Here is a 17,949-nt window from a genome sequence, read left to right on the forward strand (position 1 = left end):
TGGCAGAAATATTATGTACAAAATACGTTACAAATAACACGAGAAAACATACACAATAGCACAATTGGTTAGGAGCCCGTAAAACGGCAACCATCCCCTCCGGCGCCTTCAATCAATGAAGGTAACAATGGCATCTTAAGAGCAGACAGTGTGTCATTCATTCATATACACAATGAATACAGTGACAAGAAAAAGTATGTGAACCCTTTTACCTGGATTTCTGCATAAATTGGTCATAACATTTGATCTGATCTTCATCTAAGTCACAAGAATAGACAAGCACAGTGTGCTTAAACTAATGACACACAAATTGTTGTATTTTTCTTGTCTATATTGAATACATCATTTAAACATTCACAGTGTAGGTTGGTAAAAGTATGTGAACCCCTAGGCTAATGACTTCTCCTAAAGCTATGTGGAGTCAGGAGTCAACTAACCTGGAGTCCAATCAATGAGACGAGATTAGAGTTGGTTAGAGCTGCCTTGCTGTCACGTCCTGGCCAGTATAAGGGTTAATTAGTATTGTAGTTTGGTCAGGACGTGGCAGAGGGTATTCGTTTTATGTGGTTCAGGGTGGTGTGTTTGTTAAAAGGGTGTTTGATTTAGTATTTCCGGGTTTTGGTTTAGGTATTTCTATGTTTAGTCTAGTGTGTCTGGTTCTATGTTGAGTTAATTGGGGTTGGACTTCCAATTGAAGGCAGCTGTTTGGTGTTGCCTTTGATTGGAAGTCCTATATTAGTTGGGTGTGTTTGTCTTGTATTTTGTGGGAGATTGTTCTGTGTTTAGCCTATGCTTTGCCAGACTGTTGGTTGTTCGTTCATTTTCGTGTTTTGTTATTTTTGTACGTTCATTTTGGAAAGTTAAATAAACAGCAAAATGAGCATACACATACCTGCTGCGTATTGGTCCTCCTTAACCGACAACGACCGTGACACTTGCCCTATAAAAAACACACAAAATTTGAGTTTGCTATTCACAAGATCAATTGCCTGATGTGAACTGCAAATGCACTAACAATCTTTATTAGAGTGTACTGCAGCTTCTCTCTCTTCAATTTCTGCACCTAATATCACAAAATATTCAAAGCAGCAGATAACACCAATGTAAACTGAGATTTTTTTTTATATATAATTTGACCTTTATCGAACAAAACATGCATGTAATGTGTAACATGAAGTCCTATGAGTGCCATCTTGATGAAGATCATCAAAGGTTAGGTGATTAATTTTCTCTATTTCTGCTTTTTGTGACTCCTCTCTTTGGCTGGAAAATGGCTGTATGTTTTTTTGTGACTAGGCACTGACCTAACATAATCGTATGGTATGCTTTTGCCGTAAAGCCTTCTTGAAATCCGACACTGTGGCTGGATTAACAAGAAGTATATCTTAAATGGTGTATAATACTTGTATGTTTGAGGAATTTTAATTATGAGATTTCTGTTGTTTGAATTTGGCACCCTGCACTTTCACTGGCTGTTGTCAAATCAATCCCGTTAACGGGATTTGATCCCTAAGAAGTTTTAATCTGTTAGTGAGGAGTAGGTGTAACCGATGTGAAATGGCTAGCTAGTTAGTGGGGTGTGCGCTAATAGCATTTCAATCGGTGACGTCACTCGCTCTGAGACCTTAAGTAGCTGTTCCCCTTTCTATGCAAGGGCCACCGCTTTTGAGGAGCGATGGGTAACGAGGGTGGCTGTTGTCGACGTGTGCAGAGGGTCCCTGGTTTGAGCCCAGGTAGGGGCGAGGAGAGGGACGGAAGCTATACTGTTACATTGATGCTGTTGACCCGGATCACTGGTTGCTGCGGAAAAGGTTAAAACCTGTTTGGGATAGACGTTCCGCTAGCGGAACATCTCGACAACATCCGGTGAAATTGCAGAGCGCCAATTTCAAATGAAATTTCATAAAATCACAAGTGCAATACATCAAAATAAAGCTTATCTTGTTGTTAATCCAGCCACCATGTCAGATTTCAAAAATACTTTACGGCAAAAGCATACCATGCGATTATCTGAGGACAGCGCTCAGCACACAAAACATTACAAACAGTAACCAGCCAAGTAGAGTAACAAAAGTCAGAAATAGCAATAAAATTAATCACTTACCTTTGATCTTCATATGGTTGCACTCACAAGACTCCCAGTTACCCAATAAATGTTTGTTTTGTTCGATAAAGTCCCTCTTTATATTCAAAAGGCACTCGCACATCTGAGCAATCTTTTTGCAGGTGCATGGCAACAGTTGAAACAGGATGACGGAAAAAGGAAACCGCACACTGCTCTTGATAGTATCACTGATATTTAGTAAGCTTACGTATCGGCCTCACGGCCTTCGTCAGAGCTTTTATGAATTATTTTAAATCAGCACCCCTATGTAGACCTAGCCCCACCCACATCCGTTCCACGCATGGAAAGAGGTTGGAGGCAAAGGAAAAATAAATAAGTGCTACCAAACATAACAATATGCATTTCACAAACACTACAAAAGTGTATAAGACGCATTAAACACGTCCATAAAACCACAATGAGGACATAACAAGTTTTCATTAATGATTGGGTACATCATACGAAAAAAATCTGAGTAATCTTAAATAGGCACATCATTCATGTTCAAATTCACAACATAACATACATAGGCATTTCATCATTAAGTCCTTTAGGAAAAGTCCTTTATTCAAAAACATTCTCTTTTGCTCAGGGTATTATTAACTTCTTGGTGACAGGGAGCCGTATTCGGATATTCAGATGAATAACGTGCCCAAATCAAACTGCCTGCTACTCGGGCCCAGAAGGTAGGATATGCATATCATATTATTACGCAGGCGCGCCGTTCCTTCTTTTTCCTCTGTAATGAATACGCTATTGTCCGGTTGGAATATTATAGAAGATTTATGTTAAAAAGACCCTAAGGATTGATTGTAAACATCGTTTGACATGTTTCTACGAACGGTAATGGAACATTTTGACTTTCTGTCTCGGGTTTTGCGCTCGCACATTATGCCTTTGGAATAGTGATCTGAACGCGCGAACAAAACGGAGGTATTTGGACATAAATATGGAGTTTATCGAACAAAACAAACATTTCTTGTGGAAGTGGGAGTCCTGGGAGTGCATTCCGACGAAGATCAGCAAAGGTAAGTGAAGATTTATAATACTATTTCTGAGTTTTGTTGACTCCAGAACTTGGCGGGTAACTGTATAGCTTGCTTTGATGGCTGAGCTCTGTACTCAGAATATTGAACAATGTGCTTTCGCCGTGAAGCTATTTTGAAATCTGACACAGTGGTTGCATTAATTAAGGAGAAGTGTATCTATAATTCTTTCAATAACTGTTGTAAATTTTATCAACGTTTATGATGAGTATTTTTGTAAATTGATTTGCTCATTTACTGGAAGTTTTGGGAGGCAAAACATTTCGGAACATCACGCGCCAATGTAAAATCGGGTTTTTGGATATAAATATGAACTTTATCGAACAAAACATACATGTATTGTGTAACATTGAGTCCTGGGAGTGTCATCTGAAGAAGATCATGAAAGATTAGTGATTCATTTTAGCTGTATTTCTAGTTTTTGTGACGCCTCTCCTTGCTTGGAAAATGGCTGTGAGGTTTTTCTTGTCTCGGCGCTGTCCTAACATAATCTAATGTTATGCTTTCGCCGTAAAACCTTTTTGAAATCGGACCATGTGGTTGGATTAATGAGAAGTGTATCTTTAAAATGGGATATAATAGTTGGATGTTTGAGAAATTTGAATTATGAGATTTTTGTTGTTTTGAATTTGACGCCCTGCTATTTCACTGGCTGTTGACTAGTGTGTCCTGCGGGTGGGATGCTAGCGTCCCACATGTCCCAGAGGTTTTAGTATCACCTCCCCTGTCTGATATCTTGACTTTCTCTATGCCACAAAATCTAAAGATAGAAATGTCATGTTTTAGGTCATTAAAATGTACTGCGACTGGATAATCCCTGTCGTTTCGCCTGATTGAACTTTTATGTTCACTAATTCTCTGTTTGAGAGAGCGGGAGGTCTTACCAACATAGCAGAGCCCACATGGACATTTAATAATGTAAATAACATGGGTGGTGGAACAATGTAATGATATCATTTATTTGGAACCGTTTTCCTGTGTGGGGGTGGCAGAAATATTCATACTTCATCATATTGTTGCACTGTGCGCATCCTCTGCATTTATAGCTACCATTTGGTAGAGGGCGTAAAAGAGCCTGGCTGATTTTCTTTTGTGGCTGGCAGTTGGCATGAACCAATTTATTGCGTAAATTGCGACCTCTACATTTACATTTTACATTTAAGTCATTTAGCAGACGCTCTTATCCAGAGCGACTTACAAATTGGTGCATTCACCTTGTGATATCCAGTGACCACTTTACAATAGTGCATCTAAATCTTTTAAGGGGGGGGTTAGAAGGATTACTTTATGCTATCCTAGGTATTCCTTAAAGAGGTGGGGTTTCAGGTGTCTCCGGAAGGTGGTGATTGACTCCGCTGTCCTGGCGTCGTGAGGGAGCTTGTTCCACCATTGGGGTGCCAGAGCAGCGAACAGTTTTGACTAGGCTGAGCGGGAACTGTGCTTCCACAGAGGTAGGGAGGCGAGCAGGCCAGAGGTGGATGAACGCAGTGCCCTTGTTTGGGTGTAGGGCCTGATCAGAGCCTGAAGGTACGGAGGTGCCGTTCCCCTCACAGCTCCGTAGGCAAGCACCATGGTCTTGTAGCGGATGCGAGCTTCAACTGGAAGCCAGTGGAGAGAGCGGAGGAGCGGGGTGACGTGAGAGAACTTGGGAAGGTTGAACACCAGACGGGCTGCGGCGTTCTGGATGAGTTGTAGGGGTTTAATGGCACAGGCAGGGAGCCCCGCCAACAGCGAGTTGCAGTAATCCAGACGGGAGATGACAAGTGCCTGGATTAGGACCTGCGCCGCTTTCTGTGTGAGGCAGGGTCGTACTCTGCGAATGTTGTAGAGCATGAACCTACAGGATCGGGTCACCGCCTTGATGTTAGTGGAGAACGACAGGGTGTTGTCCAGGGTCACGCCAAGGTTCTTAGCACTCTGGGAGGAGGACACAATGGAGTTGTCAACCGTGATGGCGAGATCATGGAACGGGCAGTCCTTCCCCGGGAGGAAGAGCAGCTCCGTCTTGCCGAGGTTCAGCTTGAGGTGGTGATCCGTCATCCACACTGATATGTCTGCCAGACAAGCAGAGATGCGATTCGCCACCTGGTTATCAGAAGGGGAAAGGAGAAGATTAATTGTGTGTCGTCTGCATAGCAATGATAGGAGAGACCATGTGAGGATATGACAGAGCCAAGTGACTTGGTGTATAGCGAGAATAGGAGAGGGCCTAGAACAGAGCCCTGGGGGACACCAGTGGTAAGAACACGTGGTGCGGAGACAGATTCTCGCCACGCCACCTGGTAGGAGCGACCTGTCAGGTAGGACGCAATCCAAGCGTGGACCGCGCCGGAGATGCCCAACTCGGAGAGGATGGAGAGGAGGATCTGATGGTTCACAGTATCAAAGGCAGCAGATAGGTCTAGAAGGATGAGAGCAGAGGAGAGCAGTGCGGAGAGCCTCCGTGACACAGAGAAGAGCAGTCTCAGTTGAATGACCAGTCTTGAAACCTGACTGATTTGGATCAAGAAGGTCATTCTGAGAGAGATAGCAGGAGAGCTGGCCAAGGACGGCGCGTTAAAGAGTTTTGGAGAGAAAAGAAAGAAGGGATACTGGTCTGTAGTTGTTGACATCGGAGGGATCGAGTGTAGGTTTTTTCAGAAGGGGTGCAACTCTCGCTCTCTTGAAGACGGAAGGGACATAGCCAGTGGTCAAGGATGAGTTGATGAGCGAGGTGAGGTAAGGGAGAAGGTCTCCGGAAATGGTCTGGAGAAGAGAGGAGGGGATAGGGTCAAGCGGGCAGGTTGTTGGGCGGCCGGCCGTCACAAGACGCGAGATTTCATCTGGAGAGAGAGGGGAGAAAGAGGTCAAAGCGCAGGGTAGGCCAGTGTAAGCAGGACCAGCGGTGTCGTTTGACTTAGCAAACGAGGATCGGATGTCGTCGACCTTCTTTTCAAAATGGTTGACGAAGTCATCCGCAGAGAGGGAGGAGGGGGGGGGGGGAGGGGGAGGAGGATTCAGGAGGGAGGAGAAGGTGGCAAAGAGCTTCCTAGGGTTAGAGGCAGATGCTTGGAATTTAGAGTGGTAGAAAGTGGCTTTAGCAGCAGAGACAGAAGAGGAAAATGTAGAGAGGAGGGAGTGAAAGGATGCCAGGTCCGCAGGGAGGCGAGTTTTCCTCCATTTCCGCTCGGCTGCCCGGAGCCCTGTTCTGTGAGCTCGCAATGAGTCGTCGAGCCACGGAGCAGGAGGGGAGGACCGAGCCGGACTGGAGGATAGGGGACATAGAGAGTCAAAGGATGCAGAAAGGGAGGAGAGGAGGGTTGAGGAGGCAGAATCAGGAGATAGGTTGGAGAAGATTTGAGCAGAGGGAAGAGATGATAGGATGGAAGAGGAGAGAGCAGCAGGAGAGAGAGAGCGAAGGTTCGGACGGCGCAATACCATCCGAGTAGGGGCAGAGTGAGAAGTGTTGGATGAGAGCGAGAGGGAAAAGGATACAAGGTAGTGGTCGGAGACTTGGAGGGGAGTTGCAATGAGATTAGTGGAAGAACAGCATCTAGTAAAGATGAGGTCAAGCGTATTGCCTGCCTTGTGAGTAGGGGGGGAAGGTGAGAGGGTGAGGTCAAAAGAGGAGAGGAGTGGAAAGAAGGAGGCAGAGAGGAATGAGTCAAAGGTAGACGTGGGGAGGTTAAAGTCACCCAGAACTGTGAGAGGTTAGCCATCCTCAGGAAAGGAACTTATCAAGGCGTCAAGCTCATTGATGAACTCTCCAAGGGAACCTGGAGGGCGATAAATGATAAGGATGTTAAGCTTGAAAGGGCTGGTAACTGTGACAGCATGGAATTCAAAGGAGGCGATAGACAGATGGGTCAGGGGAGAAAGAGAGAATGTCCACTTGGGAGAGATGAGGATCCCAGTGCCACCACCCCGCTGACCAGAAGCTCTCGGGGTGTGCGAGAACACGTTGGCAGACGAGGAGAGAGCAGTAGGAGTAGCAGTGTTATCCTATACACAATAAGTGGTGGATTTTTAAATTCGGCCGGCAAAGTTGGGTCCGATGATAAAATATGGCAGTGTTTCTTTACCACACCTCCCACTTTTCACGAATTCAAAGTATATGTGGTTGTGAACATTACGGGGTGTTCTTTGGCTTTAGCAGGTCTTTTTTGTAACAATTCATCTCGTGTTTTTCCCAATGCCAAATTAAGAGCTTCATCCACACATTGTGGCGAATAGCCTCTTCTTAGAAACCTAATGCGCATCTCCGCTGCTTTTGCTAGATAATCCTCTGTGGAGTGGCATATACGGCGCAGTCTGAAAAATTGGCTTCTTGGAAGTCCTCTTTTTAATGGCTCAGGATGGAAGCTGTCCCCCTGTAATAGAGTATTTCTGTCCATTTCTTTTCTTTACAGAGTTGTAAACAGGGTTCCATTTGATTTCGCAATCCACATATCGAGGTAATGAACGCGTTGAGTGTCACATTCAATAGTGAATTTGAGATTGTGGTCAATGTCATTGAGTAGTGCCATAAAATCTGACAGCTCTTGTTCAGTTCCTTCCCATATGCAAAAAATGTTGTCAATATATCGAAACCACTTCAGGACTTTATTCAAAAATAGGTTTTCGTTTTCATTATTGACAAAACGTTCTTCAAATAGACCCACATAAAGGTTAGCATAGCTCGGAGCGAATGTGGAGCCCATCGATGTTCCATTCGTTTGGAGGTAGTATTCATCATCAAACCTAAAATAGTTATACTTCAAAACATATTCTGCCAGCTATAGAATTAAGTTTGTTGGTGGATATTCATTAGTATCTCTGTCTCCCAAATAGTGTGCTAGTGCTGCCAGAATACAGTCTTCTTTTATTAAACCCGTTACTGGTGAGATCTTGTTTATGAAGTCTATAGAGTCTTTTAGATATGATGGCAATGCTTGCACATGAGTTTTAATAAAAGAGTCTACAAAGTTCGACAATGGCTGTAGCATTGAGCCTATTCCTGCAACCACTGGTATGCCTGGATAGTTGCCTTGTTGTGTTTTCGGTTGTGTTGTCGGTTGTGAAATTTCGGTAAAATGTACAGGCATGGACGTATGGCACATTTACAGCAAAGATATTCATACTCAGGTTTTGAGATAAGGTGGTTTAATAGGGCTTGCTCCAGATTAGAGCATGTATCCCTTTGGAACACCTGTGTGGGATCAACACTCAGTTTTCTATACAAACGTTCATTACTGAGTTGTCTCTGAATTTCTTTATATTTTTCATAGTCTAAAACAACCACAACGCCCCCCTTGTCTGCAGGTTTAATAATCAAAGATGAATCTGTCATTAATTCATTAACCTGTCTAGGATAGGGGGCAGTATTTGCACAGAAGGATAAAAAACATACCCGATTTAATCTGGTTACTACTCCTGCCCAGAAACTAGAATATGCATATAATTAGTAGATTTGGATAGAAAACACTCTAAAGTTTCTAAAACTGTTTGAATGGTGTCTGTGAGTATAACAGAACTCATATGGCAGGCCAAAACCTGAGAAGATTCCATACAGGAAGTGGCCTGTCTGACAATTTCTGGTCCTTCTGTTGCCTTTCTATCAAAAATACAGTATCTCTGCTGTTACGTGACAATTTCTAAGGCTTCCATTGGCTGTCTGAAGGTGCCAGAAAGTGGATTGGGGCGTCTGCTATCTCTGGGCAAAGAACAGCAGGAGATTTTGTGAGTGGTCAGGCTAGGAACAGTGACACTGGAGATGCGCGTTCATGAGAATTCTCAATTTTTTCTTTCAGCCTTTGAATGAATACAACGTCGCCCGGTTGGAATATTATCGCTATTTTATGAGAAAAATAGCATAAAAATTGATTTTAAACAGCGTTTGACATGCTTTTAACCTGTTGGGGATAGGGGGCAGTATTTACACGGCCGGATAAAAAACGTACCCGATTTAATCTGGTTACTACTCCTGCCCAGTAACTAGAATATGCATATAATTATTGGCTTTGGATAGAAAACACCCTAAAATTTCTAAAACTGTTTGAATGGTGTCTGTGAGTATAACAGAACTCATATGGCAGGCAAAAACCTGAGAAGATTCTGACCAGGAAGTGGCCTGTCTGACAAGTTGCTGTTCATCTTGGCTCTGTTTATTGAAGACTGAGGATCTTTGCTGTAACGTGACACTTCCTACGGCTCCCATAGGCTCTCAGAACCCGGGAAAAAGCTGAATGACGTAATTCAAGGCCCAGGCTGAAACACACTAGCGCGTTTGGCAAGTGCTCTATCAGAGGGCCATTAGACGAGGCTCGTGCATGAGGGGATAGCATGCTTTTACTTTTTCTCTCGTTGAATGTAAACAGGCTTTGCCGGTCGGAATATTATCGCTTTTTACGAGAAAAGTGGCATAAAAATTGATTTTAAACAGCGTTTGACATGCTTCGAAGTATGGTAATGGAATATTTAGACATTTTTTGTCACGAAATGCGCTATGCTCGTAACCCTTATTTACCCTTCGGATAGTGTCTTGAACGCACGAACAAAACGCCGCTGTTTGACCATAACTATGGACTATTTGGGACCATACCAACATTTGTTATTGAAGTAGAAGTCCTGGGAGTGCATTCTGACGAAGACAGCAAAGGTAATAACATTTTTCTTATAGTAAATCTGACTTTGGTGAATGCTAAACTTGCTGGGTGTCTAAATAGCTAGCCCTGTGATGCCGGGCTACCTACTTAGAATATTGCAAAATGTGCTTTCACCGAAAAGCTATTTTAAAATCGGACATATCGAGTACATAGAGGAGTTCTGTATCTATAATTCTTAAAATAATTGTTATGTTTTTTGTGAACGTTTATCGTGAGTAATTTAGTAAATTCACCAGAAGTGTTCGGTGGGAATGCTAGTCACATGCTAGTCACCTGCAAATGTAAAAAGCTGTTTTTTGATATAAATATGAACTTGATTGAACAAAACATGCATGTATTGTATAACATAATGTCCTAAGATTGTCATCTGATGAAGATCATCAAAGGTTAGTGCTGCATTTAGCTGTGGTTTTGGTTTTTGTGACATTATATGCTAGCTTGAAAAATGGGTGTCTGATTATTTCTGGCTGGGTACTCTGCTGACATAATCTAATGTTTTGCTTTCGTTGTAAAGCCTTTTTGAAATCGGACAGTGTGGTTAGATAAAGGAGAGTCTTGTCTTTAAAATGGTGTAAAATAGTCATATGTTTGAAAAATTGAAGTTTTCGGATTTTCGAGGAGTTTGTATTTCGCGCCACGCCCTATCATTGGATATTGGAGTGGTGTTCCGTTAGCGGAACGTCTAGATGTAAGAGGTTAACAGAGCTCTCAGCTTCCCAAAAGCCCTGTCCGCCTCAGCCGACCACTGCAACCGTACAGGACCCCCCTTCAGCAGTGAGGTAATGGGAGCAGCCACCTGGCCTAAACCCCGGATAAATCTCCGGTAGTAATTGGCAAACCCAAAAAATTGCTGCATCTCCTTTACCGTGGTGGGAGTCGGCCAATTCCGCACGGCTGCAATGCGGTCACTCTCCATCTCCACCACTGATGTGGAAATGCGATACCCTAGGAAGGAGACGGCCTGCTGGAAGAACTCTGCCTTGACGTACAGGTCATGCTCCAACAGTCGTCCAAGTACCCTGCGCACCAAGGACACATGCTCGGCGTGTGTAGCGGAGTATATCAGAATGTCATTGATATACACCACTACACCCTGCCCATGCAGGTCCCTGAAAATTTCGTCTACAAAGGCTTGGAAAACTGATGGAGCATTCATCAACCCGTACGGCATGACGAGGTACTTATAATGCCCTGAGGTGGTACTAAACGCTGTCTTCCACTCGTCTCCCTCCCGGATACGCACCAAATTATACGCACTCCTGAGATCCAGTTTCGTGAAGAAGCGCGCCCCATGCATTGACTCAATCGCCGGGGCGATAAGAGGTAGCAGGTAACTGTACCTCACCGTGATCTGATTGAGACCTCTATAGTCAATGCACGGGCGTAGACCTCCATCCTTCTTCTTCACAAAAAAGAAGCTCGAGGAGGCGGGTGAAGTGGAGGACCGAATGTAACCCTGACGCAGGGATTCAGAGACATATGTCTCCATTGCCACCGTCTCTGCTTACACGTGACTCCTGGGAAACAGAGCGTCTGCCAGGAGATTTATCACACAATCCCCCCGTCGGTAATTGAGTCGCCTTCTTTTTACAGATGGCGAGAGCCAAATCGGCATATTCTGGGGGGATGCGCACGGTGGAGACCTGGTCTGGACTTTCCACCGTGGTAGCACCAACGGAAGCTCCTACACACCTCCCCGAGCACTCTCGTAACCACCCTGGGAGAGCCCTCTGTTGCCAGGAAATAGTGGGGTTATGATGAGCCAATGAGGGAAGGCCTAGTACCATGGGAAACGCAGGGCAGTCAATAAGGAAGAGACTGATCTTCTCCTCGTGACCCCCCTGCGTCTCCATGGCCAGGGAGATGGTGGCTTCCCTGATTAGCCCGGACCCTAATGGTCAACTCTCCAGAGCGGGAACCGGGAAAGGTCTAACTACAGGAATGATGGGGATCCCTAAACTAAGGGCTAATGCTCTGTCTATAAAATTTCCATCTGTGCCTGAATCGACGAGCGCCTTATGCTGAGAATGCGGGGAAAACTCAGGGAAACAAACAGGTACAAACAGGTGGCTCAAGAGAGGACTCTGGATGAGTGTGGTGCAGACTCACCTGGGGTGACGCCAGAATGCCCTGCCTGTTGCCTCGACTCCCAGAGGGACCGACACGGCACCGACCGGCAGTGTGCCCTATTCTGTTAACCTCTCTAGGGTAGGTGGGACGAAATCGTCCCACACTATTCAACAGCCAGTGACACATCAGAGCGCCAAATTAAAAACCACAAAATGTCATAATTCAAAGTTCTCAAACATAGGACTATTTTAAAGCATTTGAAAGATAAGACTCTCGTTAATCTAACCACATTGTCCGATTTCAAAAAGGCTTTACAGCGAAAGCAAAACATTAGATTATGTCAGGAGAGTACCCAGCCAGAAATAATCACACAGCCATTTTCAAAGCAAGCATATATGTCACAAAAAACCAAACCACAGCTAAATGCAGCACTAACCTTTGATGATCTTCATCAGATGACACTCCTAGAACATTATGTTATACAATACATGCATGTTTTGTTCAATCAAGTTCATATTTATATCAAAAACCAGCTTTTTACATTGGCATGTAATGTTCAGAACTAGCAACTAGCATACACACCCAAAACTTCCGGTGAATTTACTAAATTACTCAGCATAAAACGTTCACAAAATACATAACAATTATTTGAAGAATTATAGATACAGAACTCCTTTATGCAATCGCAGTGTCAGATTTTAAAATAGCTTTTCGGCAAAAGCACATTTTGCACTAATCTGAGTACATAGCTCGGCCATCACGGCTAGCTATTCAGACACTCGACAACGTCGAGGATCAGTAAACTCAGAATTACTATTACGAAATTTGGATTACCTTTGTTGTTCTTCATCAGAATGCCCTCCCAGGACTTCTACAAATGTTGTTTTGGTTCAAAATAATTCATAGTTATATCCAAATACCGCTGTTTTGTTCGTGCGTTCAGGTAACTATCCAAACGGTGACACTCGAGTGCATTTCGTGACAAAAAAATGTCAAAATATTCCATTACCGTACTTAGAAGCATGTCAAACGCTGTTTAAAATCTATTTTTATGCTACTTTTCTCGTAAAATAGCGATAATATTCCAACCGGGCAACGTTGTATTCATTCAAAGGCTGAAAGAAAAAAATGAAGAAGTCTCGTGCGCGCGCATCTCAGTCTCACTGTCCTCAGGCTGACCACTCACAAATTCTGCTGCTGTTCTTTGCCCAGAGACAGCAGACACCCCATTCCACTTTCTGGCGCCTTCAGAGAGCCAATGGAAGCCTTAGAAAATGTCACGTTACAGCAAAGATGCTGTATTTTCGATAGAGATGCAACAGAAGGACAACAAATTGTCATGGCCTGCCATATGAGTTCTGTTATACTCACAGACACTATTCAAACAGTTTTAGAAACTTTAGATTGTTTTCTATTCAAATCTACTAATTATATGCATACTCTAGTTTCTGGGCAGGAGTAGTAACCAGATTAAATCGGGTACGTTTTTTATCCGGCCGTGAAAATACTGCCCCCTACCCTAGAGAGTTTAACTATTGTGAGTGTGTGTGTTCTACTGAGGATGGGCCTCTATGAGATAACACTGACAGAGGAGATTTACGATGTCTTGGGGTGATAAAACCTAAAGAGCATTCCAGAGAACATGAGCTAATGGTTCTGTTCTATACCCTACCAGGAAGAGACGGTTCCAGTTTGGAGTAGGCGGGCCAGACACTGGTCTATACAATGAAAACTGTTGACATAGCAGATGCTGTCTGCTATGTATTATAGATATCTTTCATACAAATTTTAACCTTGTGACCATTCTATGTGTCTGTTGTTCATCATGTAGGTTGAAAGGGGTGTATCTTGGTTATAAAAGATCTCAGTAGCCATTGTGTTGTCACTCTCAATGGTTCATTAGAAATAGGGAATCGTTGAAAGTCATTGCTATTGCAAAGCTCTTGTTATTAACCTCTTGGGGCTAGGTGGGACGCTAGCGTGCCACCTGTGGTGCACTCCATCAACAGCAGGTGCATTTCAAGAGCGGCAAATTTGAATCCAAATAAATGTCAAAATTCAAATTTTTCAAAAATACAACTATGTTACACCATTTGAAAGATAAACATCTCCTTAATCTAACCACGTTTTACGATTTCAAAAAGGTTTTACGGCGAAAGCATAAATTTAGAGTATGTTAGGACAGTACATTTACAAGAGTTGTGTGTAATGTTTTGTCAAGTCAAAGACAGGGTCACCAAAACCATAAAACCAGCTAAAATGATACACTAACCTTTTACAATCTCCATCAGATGACACTCCTAGGACATTATGTTAGACAATGCATGCATTTTTAGTTCTATCAAGTTCATATTTATATACAAAAACAGCGTTTTACTATGGCATTGATGTTGAGGAAATCGTTTCCCTCCAATAACCGGCAGTCAAGTCAGCGTCACAAATTAAATAATTAAAATTAGAAAACATTGGTAAAATATTATATTGTCATTTAAAGAATTATAGATTTACATCTTTTGAACGCAATCAACTTGCCAGATTTAAAAATAACCTTACTGGGAAATCACACTTTGCAATAATCTGAGCACTGTGCCCAGAAAAATACGCGTTGCGATACAGACTAGACGTCATGTTGGGGAGATCTAAAATCGAAAATACTATGTAAATAATCCATTACCTTTGATTCTCTTCATCAGATGTCACTTCCAGGTATCACAGGTCCATAACGAATGTAGTTTTGTTCAAAAAAGCTCATCATTTATGTCCAAAAATCTCCGTCTCGTTAGCACATGATGTAAGCCAGCCGGACTTCTCGTCATGAACGAGGGGAAAAAATATATTTCCGTTCGTTCAAACATGTCAAACGTTGTATAGCATAAATCATTAGGGCCTTTTTTAACCAGAACATGAATAATATTCAAGGTGGACGAATGCATAGCCTTTTATAACGTATTGGAACGAGGGTACCCAACATGAAGTAGCGCGCCAGGTGTCTAATGGGACATCACCGTTCCATGGCTCTTGTTCGGTCAGATCTCCCTCCAGAAGACTCAAAACACTTTGTAAAGGCTGGTGACATCTAGTGGAAGCAATAGGAAGTGCCAAAATATTCCTAAACCCCTGTGTTTTTCAATGGGAGAGGTTTAAAGTCAATACAACACATCAGGTATCCACTTCCTGTCAGAAAATGTCTCAGGGTTTTGCCTGCCAAATGAGTTCTGTTATACTCACAGACACCATTCAAACAGTTTTGGAAACTTTAGAGTGTTTTCTATCCATATATAATAAGTATATGCATATTCTAGTTACTGGGTAGGATTAGTAACCAGATTAAATCGGGTACATTTTTTTTATCCAGACGTGCAAATGCTGCCCCCTAGACCCAACAGGTTAAAGATGTAGTTTAAGTATAACTCTGTGAAGTATGTGAAGTTTGTCTCTCCTCATTTGGTAATACAGTAATTAACCACAACAGTGGGCAGAAAAAAATAAGCAAACATGTTTGGTGTTTGCCAAAAGGCATGTGGGAGACTCCCCAAACATATGGAAGAAAGTACTCTGGTTAGATGAGACAAATGTAGCTTTTTGGACATCAAGGAAAACGCTATGTCTGGCGCAAACCCAACACATCATCACCCCGAGAACACCATCCCCACAGTGAAAGATGGTGGTGGCAGCATCATGCTGTGGGGATGTTTTTCATCGGCAGGGACTGGGAAACTGGTCAGAATTGAATGAATGATGGATGGCGCGAAATACAGGGAAATTCTTGATTGAAACCTGTTTCAGTCTTCCAGAGATTTGAGACTGGGATGAAGGTTCACCTTCCAGCAGGACGATGACCCTAAGCATACTGCTAAAGCAACACTCGAGTGGTTAACTATTTTACACCATTTTAAAAAAGGTACACGTCTCCTGAATGTAACCACATTGTCCGATTTCAAAAAGGCTTTATAGCGAAAGCATAAAGTTGGAACTGTCCTAACATAATCTAACACAAGCAAAAGCACACAGCCATTTTCCTAGCAAGGACAGGAGTCGCAAAAACCAGAAAAACAGCAAAAATGATTCACTAACCTTTGACGAGCTTCATCAGATGACACTCCTAGGACATCATGTTAAACAATACATGCATTTTTTGTTCGATAAAGATCATATTTATATCCATAAACCCCATTTTACATTGGCGTGTGATGTTCAGAAAATATTTTGCCTCCAATACTGCCGGTGAATCAGCACAACAATTTACAAAAATATTCACCATAAACGTTGATAAAATATTAAACTGTTATTCAAAGAATTATAGATGAACATCTCCTTTATGCAAACGCTGTGACAGGTTTCAAAAAAGCTTCACGAGGAAAGCACACTTTGCAATAATCTGAGTACTGCGCTCAGAAAAATACACTAGGCAATACAGATACCCGCCATTTTGAAGTCATCTAAAATTTACATTTACATTTAAGTCATTTAGCAGACGCTCTTATCCAGAGCGACTTACAAATTGGTGCATTCACCTTAAATATCCAGTGGAACAACCACTTTACAATAGTGCATCTAAATCTTTTAAGGGGGGGGGGGGTTAGAAGGATTACTTTATCCTATCCCAGGTATTCCTTGAAGAGGTGGGGTTTCAGGTGTCTCCGGAAGGTGGTGATTGACTCCGCTGTCCTGGCGTCGTGAGGGAGCTTGTTCCACCATTGGGGTGCCAGAGCAGCGAACAGTTTTGACTGGGCTGAGCAGGAACTGTGCTTCCTCAGAGGTAGGGAGGCGAGCAGGCCAGAGGTGGATGAACGGAGTGCCCTTGTTTGGGTGTAGGGCCTGATCAGAGCCTGAAGGTACGGAGGTGCCGTTCCCCTCACAGCTCCGTAGGCAAGCACCATGGTCTTGTAGCGGATGCGAGCTTCGACTGGAAGCCAGTGGAGAGAGCAGAGGAGCGGGGTGACGTGAGAGAACTTGGGAAGGTTGAACACCAGACGGGCTGCGGCGTTCTGGATGAGTTGTAGGGGTTTAATGGCACAGGCAGGGAGCCCAGCCAACAGCGAGTTGCAATAATCCAGAAGGGAGATGACAAGTGCCTGGATTAGGACCTGCGCCGCTTCCTGTGTGAGGCAGGGTCGTACTCTGCGAATGTTGTAGAGCATGAACCTACAGGATCGGGTCACCGCCTTGATGTTGGTGGAGAACGACAGGGTGTTGTCCAGGGTCACGCCAAGGCTCTTAGCACTCTGGGAGGAGGACACAAGGGAGTTGTCAACCGTGATGGCGAGATCATGGAACGGGCAGTCCTTCCCCGGGAGGAAGAGCAGCTCCGTCTTGCCGAGGTTCAGCTTGAGGTGGTGATCCGTCATCCACATGTCTACCAGACATGCAGAGATGCGATTCGCCACCTGGTTGTCAGAAGGGGGAAAGGAGAAGATTAATTGTGTGTCATCTGCATAGCAATGATATGAGAGACCATGTGAGGATATGACAGAGCCAAGTGACTTGGTGTATAGCGAGAATAGGAGTGGGCCAAGAACAGAGCCCTGGGGGACACCAGTGGTGAGAGCACGTGGTGCGGAGACAGATTCTCGCCACGCCACCTGGTAGGAGCGACCTGTCAGGTAGGACGCAATCCAAGCGTGGGCGGCGCCGGAGATGCCCAGCTCGGAGAGGGTGGAGAGGAGGATCTGATGGTTCACAGTATCAAAGGCAGCAGATAGGTCTAGAAGGATGAGTGCAGAGGAGAGAGAGTTATGCCCAGTCTTGAAACCTGACTGATTAGGATCAAGAAGGTCATTCTGAGAGAGATAGCAAGAGAGCTGGCCAAGGACGGCACGTTCAAGAGTTTTGGAGAGAAAGGAAAGAAGGGATACTGGTCTGTAGTTGTTGACATCGGAGGGATCGAGTGTAGGTTTTTTCAGAAGGGGTGCAACTCTCGCTCTCTTGAAGACGGAAGGGACGTAGCCAGCGGTCAAGGATGAGTTGATGAGCGAGGTGAGGTAGGGGAAAAGGTCTCCGGAAATGGTCTGGAGAAGAGAGGAGGGGATAGGGTCAAGTGGGCAGGTTGTTGGGCGGCCGGCCGTCACAAGACGCAAGATTTCATCTGGAGAGAGAGGGGAGAAAG

The sequence above is a fragment of the Salmo salar genome, chromosome 14, assembly GCF_965601325.2.
Source record: "Salmo salar chromosome 14, fSalSal1, whole genome shotgun sequence".
NCBI lineage: Eukaryota > Metazoa > Chordata > Actinopteri > Salmoniformes > Salmonidae > Salmo > Salmo salar.